Source organism: Aquarana catesbeiana, linkage group LG05, assembly GCF_042186555.1.
Source record: "Aquarana catesbeiana isolate 2022-GZ linkage group LG05, ASM4218655v1, whole genome shotgun sequence".
NCBI lineage: Eukaryota > Metazoa > Chordata > Amphibia > Anura > Ranidae > Aquarana > Aquarana catesbeiana.
The window spans coordinates 10,961,915-10,975,755 of NC_133328.1; the positions used below are offsets into that span (position 1 = coordinate 10,961,915).

Consider the following 13,841-nt stretch of genomic DNA (forward strand, 5'->3'; position numbering starts at 1 on the left):
GAAACCTGCGCCCTGAAGCGGCTAGGGTGTAGGCAGCAGGTTGCCTACAGGAGCGTGGTTTTAGTTAGCGGCTGCCCCAGGCTGGGAGGGAAAGAGTTAATGCGTGCGCTGCCGGGGTTTTTTTGGATCCAGCCTACCCGCCGGTCATAAAAAATTTAGGGGAAGGCTGGGTTTCGGGGGATCAGGCAGCGCTTGCAGGAGGCCTACTAGGGTTGCCACCTCATCCCTTTAAACCCAAACACATATGAATTACACAGGTTCTGAGGCTAATTGAATGCAGATAAGGCAACGAGTGAGTTTAATTACCACCTTAATCAGCCACAGAATTTCTGTAATTAATATGTGTTCGGATATAAAGGGATGAGATGGCAACTCAAAGACCAACATGAACTACTACCTTGTAGAGGTAGTCCTGGGCAGCCAGTCAGTGGCAGTTTGGGTCAGGATATGACCATTGTTCATGTTGAACTGTAATGCCCAAGACTTCTCAGTAAAGTTGCGTCAAGTGTTCTAAGCCTCCTCTGAAGTCATTGAAAGGGACTCCATCATGCATGTTGGTCTCCAGGCCTATTGAAAAGAACTTGGGTGAGTATGGCACATGTGAGGTATGAAGCGACGCTACAAGAAAAGGTCTACCTACTGGGCAAGTCAAGCAGTTGCTTGACTGCAGCCAGTGGTGAGGCATGGCGCCTGCTATAGGTGAGGGTAGAGTTGCAACCCCATCCCTTTAAACCCGAACACATAGGAATTACACAGGTTCTGAAGGCTAATTTAAGGCAGATAAGGGCAACAAGTGAGTTTAATTACTACCTTAATCAGCCTCAGAAGCTGCGTAATAAATAAGTGTTCGGGTTTAAAGGAATGAGGTGGCAACCCTAGGTCAGAGGTCCTCTGGTAGCCAGGGGGGGGTGGATGTACTGGCTCCCTCCGCAGCGGTCGGTTTCCAGTAGCTAGCGGAACGGAAGCCAGGTTCCAGAGATCCATGGGCTGGCCACCTGGTATGAAAGCGAAGGCGTTAACAAGTGCAGGCATGAGGCCCCGCGCTACATGCGCCCTGCTGCTCCTCTTCCTTTGGTGCAAAGCCTTGTCAGGGAAAAGGTTAAAAGTCAGGCCAGGGGAAGCCAGAAAGGAGCCTTTGAAGCCAGGCTGAGTATGTGTGTGAGAAGGTGCAGGCAGGAAGAGGTTAAAGAGGCAGCAAGAGGCAGGGGGGTTGAAGAGAGCGAGCGAGCGAGCGAGAGAGAGGAGAGACGACAAGGTGGGGTGTGCTGCGTTGCTTGTCAAAAGGCACTGCTGATTGTAGCAAAGTCAAGGAAAGGCGGAGCCAGGCTGCCGGTGACAAGTACAAGAGGCTTGAAAGAGACCATGAGCTTTGCCTACGGCCACACCACCCTGAATGCGCCCGCTCTCGTCTGATCTCGGAAGCCAAGCAGGGTCGGGCCTGGTTAGTACTTGGATGGGAGACCGCCTGGGAATACCAGGTGCTGTAGGCTTTTGCTTTTCTTCCAGCAGGGGTCACTCTCCTCTATGCCTCTTTTTACATTCTCTTTTAACAAAACCCGCTCTGCAAGCCCTCCTGCACACCTAGCTCCTACAAAATCACCAGTCCAGCCCCCACTTTTTCTTCGCCCTCCTCCCTTTCCTCACCCCTTCTTTCAAAAATACACTTTCTTTCTTCTTTCTCTCTCTCCCTCCCTCCCTCCCTACCTACCTCAGGAGCTTGCCACGCATCCAGTCCCTGTAGACAGCAAAGCAACGGCCGGACGCAACCCCCACCTAGCTAGCCCCCATCCTACATCCCGCTTAGGCTCCACGGCCCAGCCCTTTTCCAGCGCTCTTCTCAGCCGTTTTGGTGCTATCACTCCTCCTCTTTAGTCGCCCTTGCGCCAACACATTCTGCCGCGCTCCCCAGGCTGGGGGAAGCTCGCACGCGGACTGCCGAAGCTAGCGAGAAGCCACAGAGCCGACGGGTCGTGAAACCTGCGCCCTGAAGCGGCTAGGGTGTAGGCAGCAGGTTGCCTACAGGAGCGTGGTTTTAGTTAGCGGCTGCCCCAGGCTGGGAGGGAAAGAGTTAATGCGTGCGCTGCCGGGGTTTTTTTGGATCCAGCCTACCCGCCGGTCATAAAAAATTTAGGGGAAGGCTGGGTTTCGGGGGATCAGGCAGCGCTTGCAGGAGGCCTACTAGGGTTGCCACCTCATCCCTTTAAACCCAAACACATATGAATTACACAGGTTCTGAGGCTAATTGAATGCAGATAAGGCAACGAGTGAGTTTAATTACCACCTTAATCAGCCACAGAATTTCTGTAATTAATATGTGTTCGGATATAAAGGGATGAGATGGCAACTCAAAGACCAACATGAACTACTACCTTGTAGAGGTAGTCCTGGGCAGCCAGTCAGTGGCAGTTTGGGTCAGGATATGACCATTGTTCATGTTGAACTGTAATGCCCAAGACTTCTCAGTAAAGTTGCGTCAAGTGTTCTAAGCCTCCTCTGAAGTCATTGAAAGGGACTCCATCATGCATGTTGGTCTCCAGGCCCATTGAAAAGAACTTGGGTGAGTATGGCACATGTGAGGTATGAAGCGACGCTACAAGAAAAGGTCTACCTACTGGGCAAGTCAAGCAGTTGCTTGACTGCAGCCAGTGGTGAGGCATGGCGCCTGCTATAGGTGAGGGTAGAGTTGCAACCCCATCCCTTTAAACCCGAACACATAGGAATTACACAGGTTCTGAAGGCTAATTTAAGGCAGATAAGGGCAACAAGTGAGTTTAATTACTACCTTAATCAGCCTCAGAAGCTGCGTAATAAATAAGTGTTCGGGTTTAAAGGGATGAGGTGGCAACCCTAGGTCAGAGGTCCTCTGGTAGCCAGGGGGGGTGGATGTACTGGCTCCCTCCGCAGCGGTCGGTTTCCAGTAGCTAGCGGAACGGAAGCCAGGTTCCGGAGATCCATGGGCTGGCCACCTGGTATGAAAGCGAAGGCGTTAACAAGTGCAGGCATGAGGCCCCGCGCTACATGCGCCCTGCTGCTCCTCTTCCTTTGGTGCAAAGCCTTGTCAGGGAAAAGGTTAAAAGTCAGGCCAGGGGAAGCCAGAAAGGAGCCTTTGAAGCCAGGCTGAGTATGTGTGTGAGAAGGTGCAGGCAGGAAGAGGTTAAAGAGGCAGCAAGAGGCAGGGGGGTTGAAGAGAGCGAGCGAGCGAGCGAGAGAGAGGAGAGACGACAAGGTGGGGTGTGCTGCGTTGCTTGTCAAAAGGCACTGCTGATTGTAGCAAAGTCAAGGAAAGGCGGAGCCAGGCTGCCGGTGACAAGTACAAGAGGCTTGAAAGAGACCATGAGCTTTGCCTACGGCCACACCACCCTGAATGCGCCCGCTCTCGTCTGATCTCGGAAGCTAAGCAGGGTCGGGCCTGGTTAGTACTTGGATGGGAGACCGCCTGGGAATACCAGGTGCTGTAGGCTTTTGCTTTTCTTCCAGCAGGGGTCACTCTCCTCTATGCCTCTTTTTACATTCTCTTTTAACAAAACCCGCTCTGCAAGCCCTCCTGCACACCTAGCTCCTACAAAATCACCAGTCCAGCCCCCACTTTTTCTTCGCCCTCCTCCCTTTCCTCACCCCTTCTTTCAAAAATACACTTTCTTTCTTCTTTCTCTCTCTCCCTCCCTCCCTCCCTACCTACCTCAGGAGCTTGCCACGCATCCAGTCCCTGTAGACAGCAAAGCAACGGCCGGACGCAACCCCCACCTAGCTAGCCCCCATCCTACATCCCGCTTAGGCTCCACGGCCCAGCCCTTTTCCAGCGCTCTTCTCAGCCGTTTTGGTGCTATCACTCCTCCTCTTTAGTCGCCCTTGCGCCAACACATTCTGCGGCGCTCCCCAGGCTGGGGGAAGCTCGCACGCGGACTGCCGAAGCCAGCGAGAAGCCACAGAGCCGACGGGTCGTGAAACCTGCGCCCTGAAGCGGCTAGGGTGTAGGCAGCAGGTTGCCTACAGGAGCGTGGTTTTAGTTAGCGGCTGCCCCAGGCTGGGAGGGAAAGAGTTAATGCGTGCGCTGCCGGGGTTTTTTTGGATCCAGCCTACCCGCCGGTCATAAAAAATTTAGGGGAAGGCTGGGTTTCGGGGGATCAGGCAGCGCTTGCAGGAGGCCTACTAGGGTTGCCACCTCATCCCTTTAAACCCAAACACATATGAATTACACAGGTTCTGAGGCTAATTGAATGCAGATAAGGCAACGAGTGAGTTTAATTACCACCTTAATCAGCCACAGAATTTCTGTAATTAATATGTGTTCGGATATAAAGGGATGAGATGGCAACTCAAAGACCAACATGAACTACTACCTTGTAGAGGTAGTCCTGGGCAGCCAGTCAGTGGCAGTTTGGGTCAGGATATGACCATTGTTCATGTTGAACTGTAATGCCCAAGACTTCTCAGTAAAGTTGCGTCAAGTGTTCTAAGCCTCCTCTGAAGTCATTGAAAGGGACTCCATCATGCATGTTGGTCTCCAGGCCTATTGAAAAGAACTTGGGTGAGTATGGCACATGTGAGGTATGAAGCGACGCTACAAGAAAAGGTCTACCTACTGGGCAAGTCAAGCAGTTGCTTGACTGCAGCCAGTGGTGAGGCATGGCGCCTGCTATAGGTGAGGGTAGAGTTGCAACCCCATCCCTTTAAACCCGAACACATAGGAATTACACAGGTTCTGAAGGCTAATTTAAGGCAGATAAGGGCAACAAGTGAGTTTAATTACTACCTTAATCAGCCTCAGAAGCTGCGTAATAAATAAGTGTTCGGGTTTAAAGGAATGAGGTGGCAACCCTAGGTCAGAGGTCCTCTGGTAGCCAGGGGGGGGTGGATGTACTGGCTCCCTCCGCAGCGGTCGGTTTCCAGTAGCTAGCGGAACGGAAGCCAGGTTCCAGAGATCCATGGGCTGGCCACCTGGTATGAAAGCGAAGGCGTTAACAAGTGCAGGCATGAGGCCCCGCGCTACATGCGCCCTGCTGCTCCTCTTCCTTTGGTGCAAAGCCTTGTCAGGGAAAAGGTTAAAAGTCAGGCCAGGGGAAGCCAGAAAGGAGCCTTTGAAGCCAGGCTGAGTATGTGTGTGAGAAGGTGCAGGCAGGAAGAGGTTAAAGAGGCAGCAAGAGGCAGGGGGGTTGAAGAGAGCAAGCGAGCGAGAGAGAGGAGAGACGACAAGGTGGGGTGTGCTGCGTTGCTTGTCAAAAGGCACTGCTGATTGTAGCAAAGTCAAGGAAAGGCGGAGCCAGGCTGCCGGTGACAAGTACAAGAGGCTTGAAAGAGACCATGAGCTTTGCCTACGGCCACACCACCCTGAATGCGCCCGCTCTCGTCTGATCTCGGAAGCTAAGCAGGGTCGGGCCTGGTTAGTACTTGGATGGGAGACCGCCTGGGAATACCAGGTGCTGTAGGCTTTTGCTTTTCTTCCAGCAGGGGTCACTCTCCTCTATGCCTCTTTTTACATTCTCTTTTAACAAAACCCGCTCTGCAAGCCCTCCTGCACACCTAGCTCCTACAAAATCACCAGTCCAGCCCCCACTTTTTCTTCGCCCTCCTCCCTTTCCTCACCCCTTCTTTCAAAAATACACTTTCTTTCTTCTTTCTCTCTCTCCCTCCCTCCCTCCCTCCCTCCCTCCCTCCCTACCTCCCTACCTACCTCAGGAGCTTGCCACGCATCCAGTCCCTGTAGACAGCAAAGCAACGGCCGGACGCAACCCCCACCTAGCTAGCCCCCATCCTACATCCCGCTTAGGCTCCACGGCCCAGCCCTTTTCCAGCGCTCTTCTCAGCCGTTTTGGTGCTATCACTCCTCCTCTTTAGTCGCCCTTGCGCCAACACATTCTGCGGCGCTCCCCAGGCTGGGGGAAGCTCGCACGCGGACTGCCGAAGCCAGCGAGAAGCCACAGAGCCGACGGGTCGTGAAACCTGCGCCCTGAAGCGGCTAGGGTGTAGGCAGCAGGTTGCCTACAGGAGCGTGGTTTTAGTTAGCGGCTGCCCCAGGCTGGGAGGGAAAGAGTTAATGCGTGCGCTGCCGGGGTTTTTTTGGATCCAGCCTACCCGCCGGTCATAAAAAATTTAGGGGAAGGCTGGGTTTCGGGGGATCAGGCAGCGCTTGCAGGAGGCCTACTAGGGTTGCCACCTCATCCCTTTAAACCCAAACACATATGAATTACACAGGTTCTGAGGCTAATTGAATGCAGATAAGGCAACGAGTGAGTTTAATTACCACCTTAATCAGCCACAGAATTTCTGTAATTAATATGTGTTCGGATATAAAGGGATGAGATGGCAACTCAAAGACCAACATGAACTACTACCTTGTAGAGGTAGTCCTGGGCAGCCAGTCAGTGGCAGTTTGGGTCAGGATATGACCATTGTTCATGTTGAACTGTAATGCCCAAGACTTCTCAGTAAAGTTGCGTCAAGTGTTCTAAGCCTCCTCTGAAGTCATTGAAAGGGACTCCATCATGCATGTTGGTCTCCAGGCCTATTGAAAAGAACTTGGGTGAGTATGGCACATGTGAGGTATGAAGCGACGCTACAAGAAAAGGTCTACCTACTGGGCAAGTCAAGCAGTTGCTTGACTGCAGCCAGTGGTGAGGCATGGCGCCTGCTATAGGTGAGGGTAGAGTTGCAACCCCATCCCTTTAAACCCGAACACATAGGAATTACACAGGTTCTGAAGGCTAATTTAAGGCAGATAAGGGCAACAAGTGAGTTTAATTACTACCTTAATCAGCCTCAGAAGCTGCGTAATAAATAAGTGTTCGGGTTTAAAGGGATGAGGTGGCAACCCTAGGTCAGAGGTCCTCTGGTAGCCAGGGGGGGGGTGGATGTACTGGCTCCCTCCGCAGCGGTCGGTTTCCAGTAGCTAGCGGAACGGAAGCCAGGTTCCGGAGATCCATGGGCTGGCCACCTGGTATGAAAGCGAAGGCGTTAACAAGTGCAGGCATGAGGCCCCGCGCTACATGCGCCCTGCTGCTCCTCTTCCTTTGGTGCAAAGCCTTGTCAGGGAAAAGGTTAAAAGTCAGGCCAGGGGAAGCCAGAAAGGAGCCTTTGAAGCCAGGCTGAGTATGTGTGTGAGAAGGTGCAGGCAGGAAGAGGTTAAAGAGGCAGCAAGAGGCAGGGGGGTTGAAGAGAGCGAGCAAGCGAGCGAGAGAGAGGAGAGACGACAAGGTGGGGTGTGCTGCGTTGCTTGTCAAAAGGCACTGCTGATTGTAGCAAAGTCAAGGAAAGGCGGAGCCAGGCTGCCGGTGACAAGTACAAGAGGCTTGAAAGAGACCATGAGCTTTGCCTACGGCCACACCACCCTGAATGCGCCCGCTCTCGTCTGATCTCGGAAGCAAAGCAGGGTCGGGCCTGGTTAGAACTTGGATGGGAGACCGCCTGGGAATACCAGGTGCTGTAGGCTTTTGCTTTTCTTCCAGCAGGGGTCACTCTCCTCTATGCCTCTTTTTACATTCTCTTTTAACAAAACCCGCTCTGCAAGCCCTCCTGCACACCTAGCTCCTACAAAATCACCAGTCCAGCCCCCACTTTTTCTTCGCCCTCCTCCCTTTCCTCACCCCTTCTTTCAAAAATACACTTTCTTTCTTCTTTCTCTCTCTCCCTCCCTCCCTCCCTCCCTACCTCAGGAGCTTGCCACGCATCCAGTCCCTGTAGACAGCAAAGCAACGGCCGGACGCAACCCCCACCTAGCTAGCCCCCATCCTACATCCCGCTTAGGCTCCACGGCCCAGCCCTTTTCCAGCGCTCTCCTCAGCCGTTTTGGTGCTATCACTCCTCCTCTTTAGTCGCCCTTGCGCCAACACATTCTGCGGCGCTCCCCAGGCTGGGGGAAGCTCGCACGCGGACTGCCGAAGCCAGCGAGAAGCCACAGAGCCGACGGGTCGTGAAACCTGCGCCCTGAAGCGGCTAGGGTGTAGGCAGCAGGTTGCCTACAGGAGCGTGGTTTTAGTTAGCGGCTGCCCCAGGCTGGGAGGGAAAGAGTTAATGCGTGCGCTGCCGGGGTTTTTTTTGGATCCAGCCTACCCGCCGGTCATAAAAAATTTAGGGGAAGGCTGGGTTTCGGGGGATCAGGCAGCGCTTGCAGGAGGCCTACTAGGGTTGCCACCTCATCCCTTTAAACCCAAACACATATGAATTACACAGGTTCTGAGGCTAATTGAATGCAGATAAGGCAACGAGTGAGTTTAATTACCACCTTAATCAGCCACAGAATTTCTGTAATTAATATGTGTTCGGATATAAAGGGATGAGATGGCAACTCAAAGACCAACATGAACTACTACCTTGTAGAGGTAGTCCTGGGCAGCCAGTCAGTGGCAGTTTGGGTCAGGATATGACCATTGTTCATGTTGAACTGTAATGCCCAAGACTTCTCAGTAAAGTTGCGTCAAGTGTTCTAAGCCTCCTCTGAAGTCATTGAAAGGGACTCCATCATGCATGTTGGTCTCCAGGCCTATTGAAAAGAACTTGGGTGAGTATGGCACATGTGAGGTATGAAGCGACGCTACAAGAAAAGGTCTACCTACTGGGCAAGTCAAGCAGTTGCTTGACTGCAGCCAGTGGTGAGGCATGGCGCCTGCTATAGGTGAGGGTAGAGTTGCAACCCCATCCCTTTAAACCCGAACACATAGGAATTACACAGGTTCTGAAGGCTAATTTAAGGCAGATAAGGGCAACAAGTGAGTTTAATTACTACCTTAATCAGCCTCAGAAGCTGCGTAATAAATAAGTGTTCGGGTTTAAAGGGATGAGGTGGCAACCCTAGGTCAGAGGTCCTCTGGTAGCCAGGGGGGGGTGGATGTACTGGCTCCCTCCGCAGCGGTCGGTTTCCAGTAGCTAGCGGAACGGAAGCCAGGTTCCGGAGATCCATGGGCTGGCCACCTGGTATGAAAGCGAAGGCGTTAACAAGTGCAGGCATGAGGCCCCGCGCTACATGCGCCCTGCTGCTCCTCTTCCTTTGGTGCAAAGCCTTGTCAGGGAAAAGGTTAAAAGTCAGGCCAGGGGAAGCCAGAAAGGAGCCTTTGAAGCCAGGCTGAGTATGTGTGTGAGAAGGTGCAGGCAGGAAGAGGTTAAAGAGGCAGCAAGAGGCAGGGGGGTTGAAGAGAGCGAGCGAGCGAGCGAGAGAGAGGAGAGACGACAAGGTGGGGTGTGCTGCGTTGCTTGTCAAAAGGCACTGCTGATTGTAGCAAAGTCAAGGAAAGGCGGAGCCAGGCTGCCGGTGACAAGTACAAGAGGCTTGAAAGAGACCATGAGCTTTGCCTACGGCCACACCACCCTGAATGCGCCCGCTCTCGTCTGATCTCGGAAGCTAAGCAGGGTCGGGCCTGGTTAGTACTTGGATGTGAGACCGCCTGGGAATACCAGGTGCTGTAGGCTTTTGCTTTTCTTCCAGCAGGGGTCACTCTCCTCTATGCCTCTTTTTACATTCTCTTTTAACAAAACCCGCTCTGCAAGCCCTCCTGCACACCTAGCTCCTACAAAATCACCAGTCCAGCCCCCACTTTTTCTTCGCCCTCCTCCCTTTCCTCACCCCTTCTTTCAAAAATACACTTTCTTTCTTCTTTCTCTCTCTCCCTCCCTCCCTCCCTCCCTCCCTACCTACCTCAGGAGCTTGCCACGCATCCAGTCCCTGTAGACAGCAAAGCAACGGCCGGACGCAACCCCCACCTAGCTAGCCCCCATCCTACATCCCGCTTAGGCTCCACGGCCCAGCCCTTTTCCAGCGCTCTCCTCAGCCGTTTTGGTGCTATCACTCCTCCTCTTTAGTCGCCCTTGCGCCAACACATTCTGCGGCGCTCCCCAGGCTGGGGGAAGCTCGCACGCGGACTGCCGAAGCCAGCGAGAAGCCACAGAGCCGACGGGTCGTGAAACCTGCGCCCTGAAGCGGCTAGGGTGTAGGCAGCAGGTTGCCTACAGGAGCGTGGTTTTAGTTAGCGGCTGCCCCAGGCTGGGAGGGAAAGAGTTAATGCGTGCGCTGCCGGGGTTTTTTTGGATCCAGCCTACCCGCCGGTCATAAAAAATTTAGGGGAAGGCTGGGTTTCGGGGGATCAGGCAGCGCTTGCAGGAGGCCTACTAGGGTTGCCACCTCATCCCTTTAAACCCAAACACATATGAATTACACAGGTTCTGAGGCTAATTGAATGCAGATAAGGCAACGAGTGAGTTTAATTACCACCTTAATCAGCCACAGAATTTCTGTAATTAATATGTGTTCGGATATAAAGGGATGAGATGGCAACTCAAAGACCAACATGAACTACTACCTTGTAGAGGTAGTCCTGGGCAGCCAGTCAGTGGCAGTTTGGGTCAGGATATGACCATTGTTCATGTTGAACTGTAATGCCCAAGACTTCTCAGTAAAGTTGCGTCAAGTGTTCTAAGCCTCCTCTGAAGTCATTGAAAGGGACTCCATCATGCATGTTGGTCTCCAGGCCTATTATAAAGAACTTGGGTGAGTATGGCACATGTGAGGTATGAAGCGACGCTACAAGAAAAGGTCTACCTACTGGGCAAGTCAAGCAGTTGCTTGACTGCAGCCAGTGGTGAGGCATGGCGCCTGCTATAGGTGAGGGTAGAGTTGCAACCCCATCCCTTTAAACCCGAACACATAGGAATTACACAGGTTCTGAAGGCTAATTTAAGGCAGATAAGGGCAACAAGTGAGTTTAATTACTACCTTAATCAGCCTCAGAAGCTGCGTAATAAATAAGTGTTCGGGTTTAAAGGGATGAGGTGGCAACCCTAGGTCAGAGGTCCTCTGGTAGCCAGGGGGGGGTGGATGTACTGGCTCCCTCCGCAGCGGTCGGTTTCCAGTAGCTAGCGGAACGGAAGCCAGGTTCCGGAGATCCATGGGCTGGCCACCTGGTATGAAAGCGAAGGCGTTAACAAGTGCAGGCATGAGGCCCCGCGCTACATGCGCCCTGCTGCTCCTCTTCCTTTGGTGCAAAGCCTTGTCAGGGAAAAGGTTAAAAGTCAGGCCAGGGGAAGCCAGAAAGGAGCCTTTGAAGCCAGGCTGAGTATGTGTGTGAGAAGGTGCAGGCAGGAAGAGGTTAAAGAGGCAGCAAGAGGCAGGGGGGTTGAAGAGAGCGAGCGAGCGAGCGAGAGAGAGGAGAGACGACAAGGTGGGGTGTGCTGCGTTGCTTGTCAAAAGGCACTGCTGATTGTAGCAAAGTCAAGGAAAGGCGGAGCCAGGCTGCCGGTGACAAGTACAAGAGGCTTGAAAGAGACCATGAGCTTTGCCTACGGCCACACCACCCTGAATGCGCCCGCTCTCGTCTGATCTCGGAAGCTAAGCAGGGTCGGGCCTGGTTAGTACTTGGATGGGAGACCGCCTGGGAATACCAGGTGCTGTAGGCTTTTGCTTTTCTTCCAGCAGGGGTCACTCTCCTCTATGCCTCTTTTTACATTCTCTTTTAACAAAACCCGCTCTGCAAGCCCTCCTGCACACCTAGCTCCTACAAAATCACTAGTCCAGCCCCCACTTTTTCTTCGCCCTCCTCCCTTTCCTCACCCCTTCTTTCAAAAATACACTTTCTTTCTTCTTTCTCTCTCTCCCTCCCTCCCTCCCTCCCTACCTCAGGAGCTTGCCACGCATCCAGTCCCTGTAGACAGCAAAGCAACGGCCGGACGCAACCCCCACCTAGCTAGCCCCCATCCTACATCCCGCTTAGGCTCCACGGCCCAGCCCTTTTCCAGCGCTCTCCTCAGCCGTTTTGGTGCTATCACTCCTCCTCTTTAGTCGCCCTTGCGCCAACACATTCTGCGGCGCTCCCCAGGCTGGGGGAAGCTCGCACGCGGACTGCCGAAGCCAGCGAGAAGCCACAGAGCCGACGGGTCGTGAAACCTGCGCCCTGAAGCGGCTAGGGTGTAGGCAGCAGGTTGCCTACAGGAGCGTGGTTTTAGTTAGCGGCTGCCCCAGGCTGGGAGGGAAAGAGTTAATGCGTGCGCTGCCGGGGTTTTTTTGGATCCAGCCTACCCGCCGGTCATAAAAAATTTAGGGGAAGGCTGGGTTTCGGGGGATCAGGCAGCGCTTGCAGGAGGCCTACTAGGGTTGCCACCTCATCCCTTTAAACCCAAACACATATGAATTACACAGGTTCTGAGGCTAATTGAATGCAGATAAGGCAACGAGTGAGTTTAATTACCACCTTAATCAGCCACAGAATTTCTGTAATTAATATGTGTTCGGATATAAAGGGATGAGATGGCAACTCAAAGACCAACATGAACTACTACCTTGTAGAGGTAGTCCTGGGCAGCCAGTCAGTGGCAGTTTGGGTCAGGATATGACCATTGTTCATGTTGAACTGTAATGCCCAAGACTTCTCAGTAAAGTTGCGTCAAGTGTTCTAAGCCTCCTCTGAAGTCATTGAAAGGGACTCCATCATGCATGTTGGTCTCCAGGCCTATTGAAAAGAACTTGGGTGAGTATGGCACATGTGAGGTATGAAGCGACGCTACAAGAAAAGGTCTACCTACTGGGCAAGTCAAGCAGTTGCTTGACTGCAGCCAGTGGTGAGGCATGGCGCCTGCTATAGGTGAGGGTAGAGTTGCAACCCCATCCCTTTAAACCCGAACACATAGGAATTACACAGGTTCTGAAGGCTAATTTAAGGCAGATAAGGGCAACAAGTGAGTTTAATTACTACCTTAATCAGCCTCAGAAGCTGCGTAATAAATAAGTGTTCGGGTTTAAAGGGATGAGGTGGCAACCCTAGGTCAGAGGTCCTCTGGTAGCCAGGGGGGGGTGGATGTACTGGCTCCCTCCGCAGCGGTCGGTTTCCAGTAGCTAGCGGAACGGAAGCCAGGTTCCGGAGATCCATGGGCTGGCCACCTGGTATGAAAGCGAAGGCGTTAACAAGTGCAGGCATGAGGCCCCGCGCTACATGCGCCCTGCTGCTCCTCTTCCTTTGGTGCAAAGCCTTGTCAGGGAAAAGGTTAAAAGTCAGGCCAGGGGAAGCCAGAAAGGAGCCTTTGAAGCCAGGCTGAGTATGTGTGTGAGAAGGTGCAGGCAGGAAGAGGTTAAAGAGGCAGCAAGAGGCAGGGGGGTTGAAGAGAGCGAGCGAGCGAGAGAGAGGAGAGACGACAAGGTGGGGTGTGCTGCGTTGCTTGTCAAAAGGCACTGCTGATTGTAGCAAAGTCAAGGAAAGGCGGAGCCAGGCTGCCGGTGACAAGTACAAGAGGCTTGAAAGAGACCATGAGCTTTGCCTACGGCCACACCACCCTGAATGCGCCCGCTCTCGTCTGATCTCGGAAGCTAAGCAGGGTCGGGCCTGGTTAGTACTTGGATGGGAGACCGCCTGGGAATACCAGGTGCTGTAGGCTTTTGCTTTTCTTCCAGCAGGGGTCACTCTCCTCTATGCCTCTTTTTACATTCTCTTTTAACAAAACCCGCTCTGCAAGCCCTCCTGCACACCTAGCTCCTACAAAATCACCAGTCCAGCCCCCACTTTTTCTTCGCCCTCCTCCCTTTCCTCACCCCTTCTTTCAAAAATACACTTTCTTTCTTCTTTCTCTCTCTCCCTCCCTCCCTCCCTCCCTACCTACCTCAGGAGCTTGCCACGCATCCAGTCCCTGTAGACAGCAAAGCAACGGCCGGACGCAACCCCCACCTAGCTAGCCCCCATCCTACATCCCGCTTAGGCTCCACGGCCCAGCCCTTTTCCAGCGCTCTCCTCAGCCGTTTTGGTGCTATCACTCCTCCTCTTTAGTCGCCCTTGCGCCAACACATTCTGCGGCGCTCCCCAGGCTGGGGGAAGCTCGCACGCGGACTGCCGAAGCCAGCGAGAAGCCACAGAGCCGACGGGTCGTGAAACCTG

At 53.3% G+C, this 13,841-nt stretch overlaps 7 non-coding genes across 7 annotated transcripts; all 7 read left to right on the plus strand.

The window, feature by feature from the left end:
- The first annotated feature begins 1,371 nt into the window (after positions 1 to 1,371).
- LOC141146290 (5S ribosomal RNA) lies at positions 1,372 to 1,490 on the plus strand. The gene has a single exon (XR_012244842.1). It is a non-coding gene; the product is annotated as a 5S ribosomal RNA (ribosomal RNA).
- Positions 1,491 to 3,342: 1,852 nt separating this feature from the next.
- LOC141146219 (5S ribosomal RNA) lies at positions 3,343 to 3,461 on the plus strand. The gene has a single exon (XR_012244773.1). It is a non-coding gene; the product is annotated as a 5S ribosomal RNA (ribosomal RNA).
- Positions 3,462 to 5,310: 1,849 nt separating this feature from the next.
- Positions 5,311 to 5,429, plus strand: LOC141146220 (5S ribosomal RNA). The gene has a single exon (XR_012244774.1). It is a non-coding gene; the product is annotated as a 5S ribosomal RNA (ribosomal RNA).
- A 1,878-nt stretch (positions 5,430 to 7,307) lies between these two features.
- Positions 7,308 to 7,426, plus strand: LOC141146313 (5S ribosomal RNA). Its single transcript, XR_012244865.1, has one exon. It is a non-coding gene; the product is annotated as a 5S ribosomal RNA (ribosomal RNA).
- A 1,854-nt stretch (positions 7,427 to 9,280) lies between these two features.
- Positions 9,281 to 9,399, plus strand: LOC141146304 (5S ribosomal RNA). The gene has a single exon (XR_012244856.1). It is a non-coding gene; the product is annotated as a 5S ribosomal RNA (ribosomal RNA).
- A 1,861-nt stretch (positions 9,400 to 11,260) lies between these two features.
- Positions 11,261 to 11,379, plus strand: LOC141146221 (5S ribosomal RNA). Its single transcript, XR_012244775.1, has one exon. It is a non-coding gene; the product is annotated as a 5S ribosomal RNA (ribosomal RNA).
- Positions 11,380 to 13,228: 1,849 nt separating this feature from the next.
- Positions 13,229 to 13,347, plus strand: LOC141146222 (5S ribosomal RNA). The gene has a single exon (XR_012244776.1). It is a non-coding gene; the product is annotated as a 5S ribosomal RNA (ribosomal RNA).
- The last annotated feature ends 494 nt before the right edge of the window (positions 13,348 to 13,841 follow it).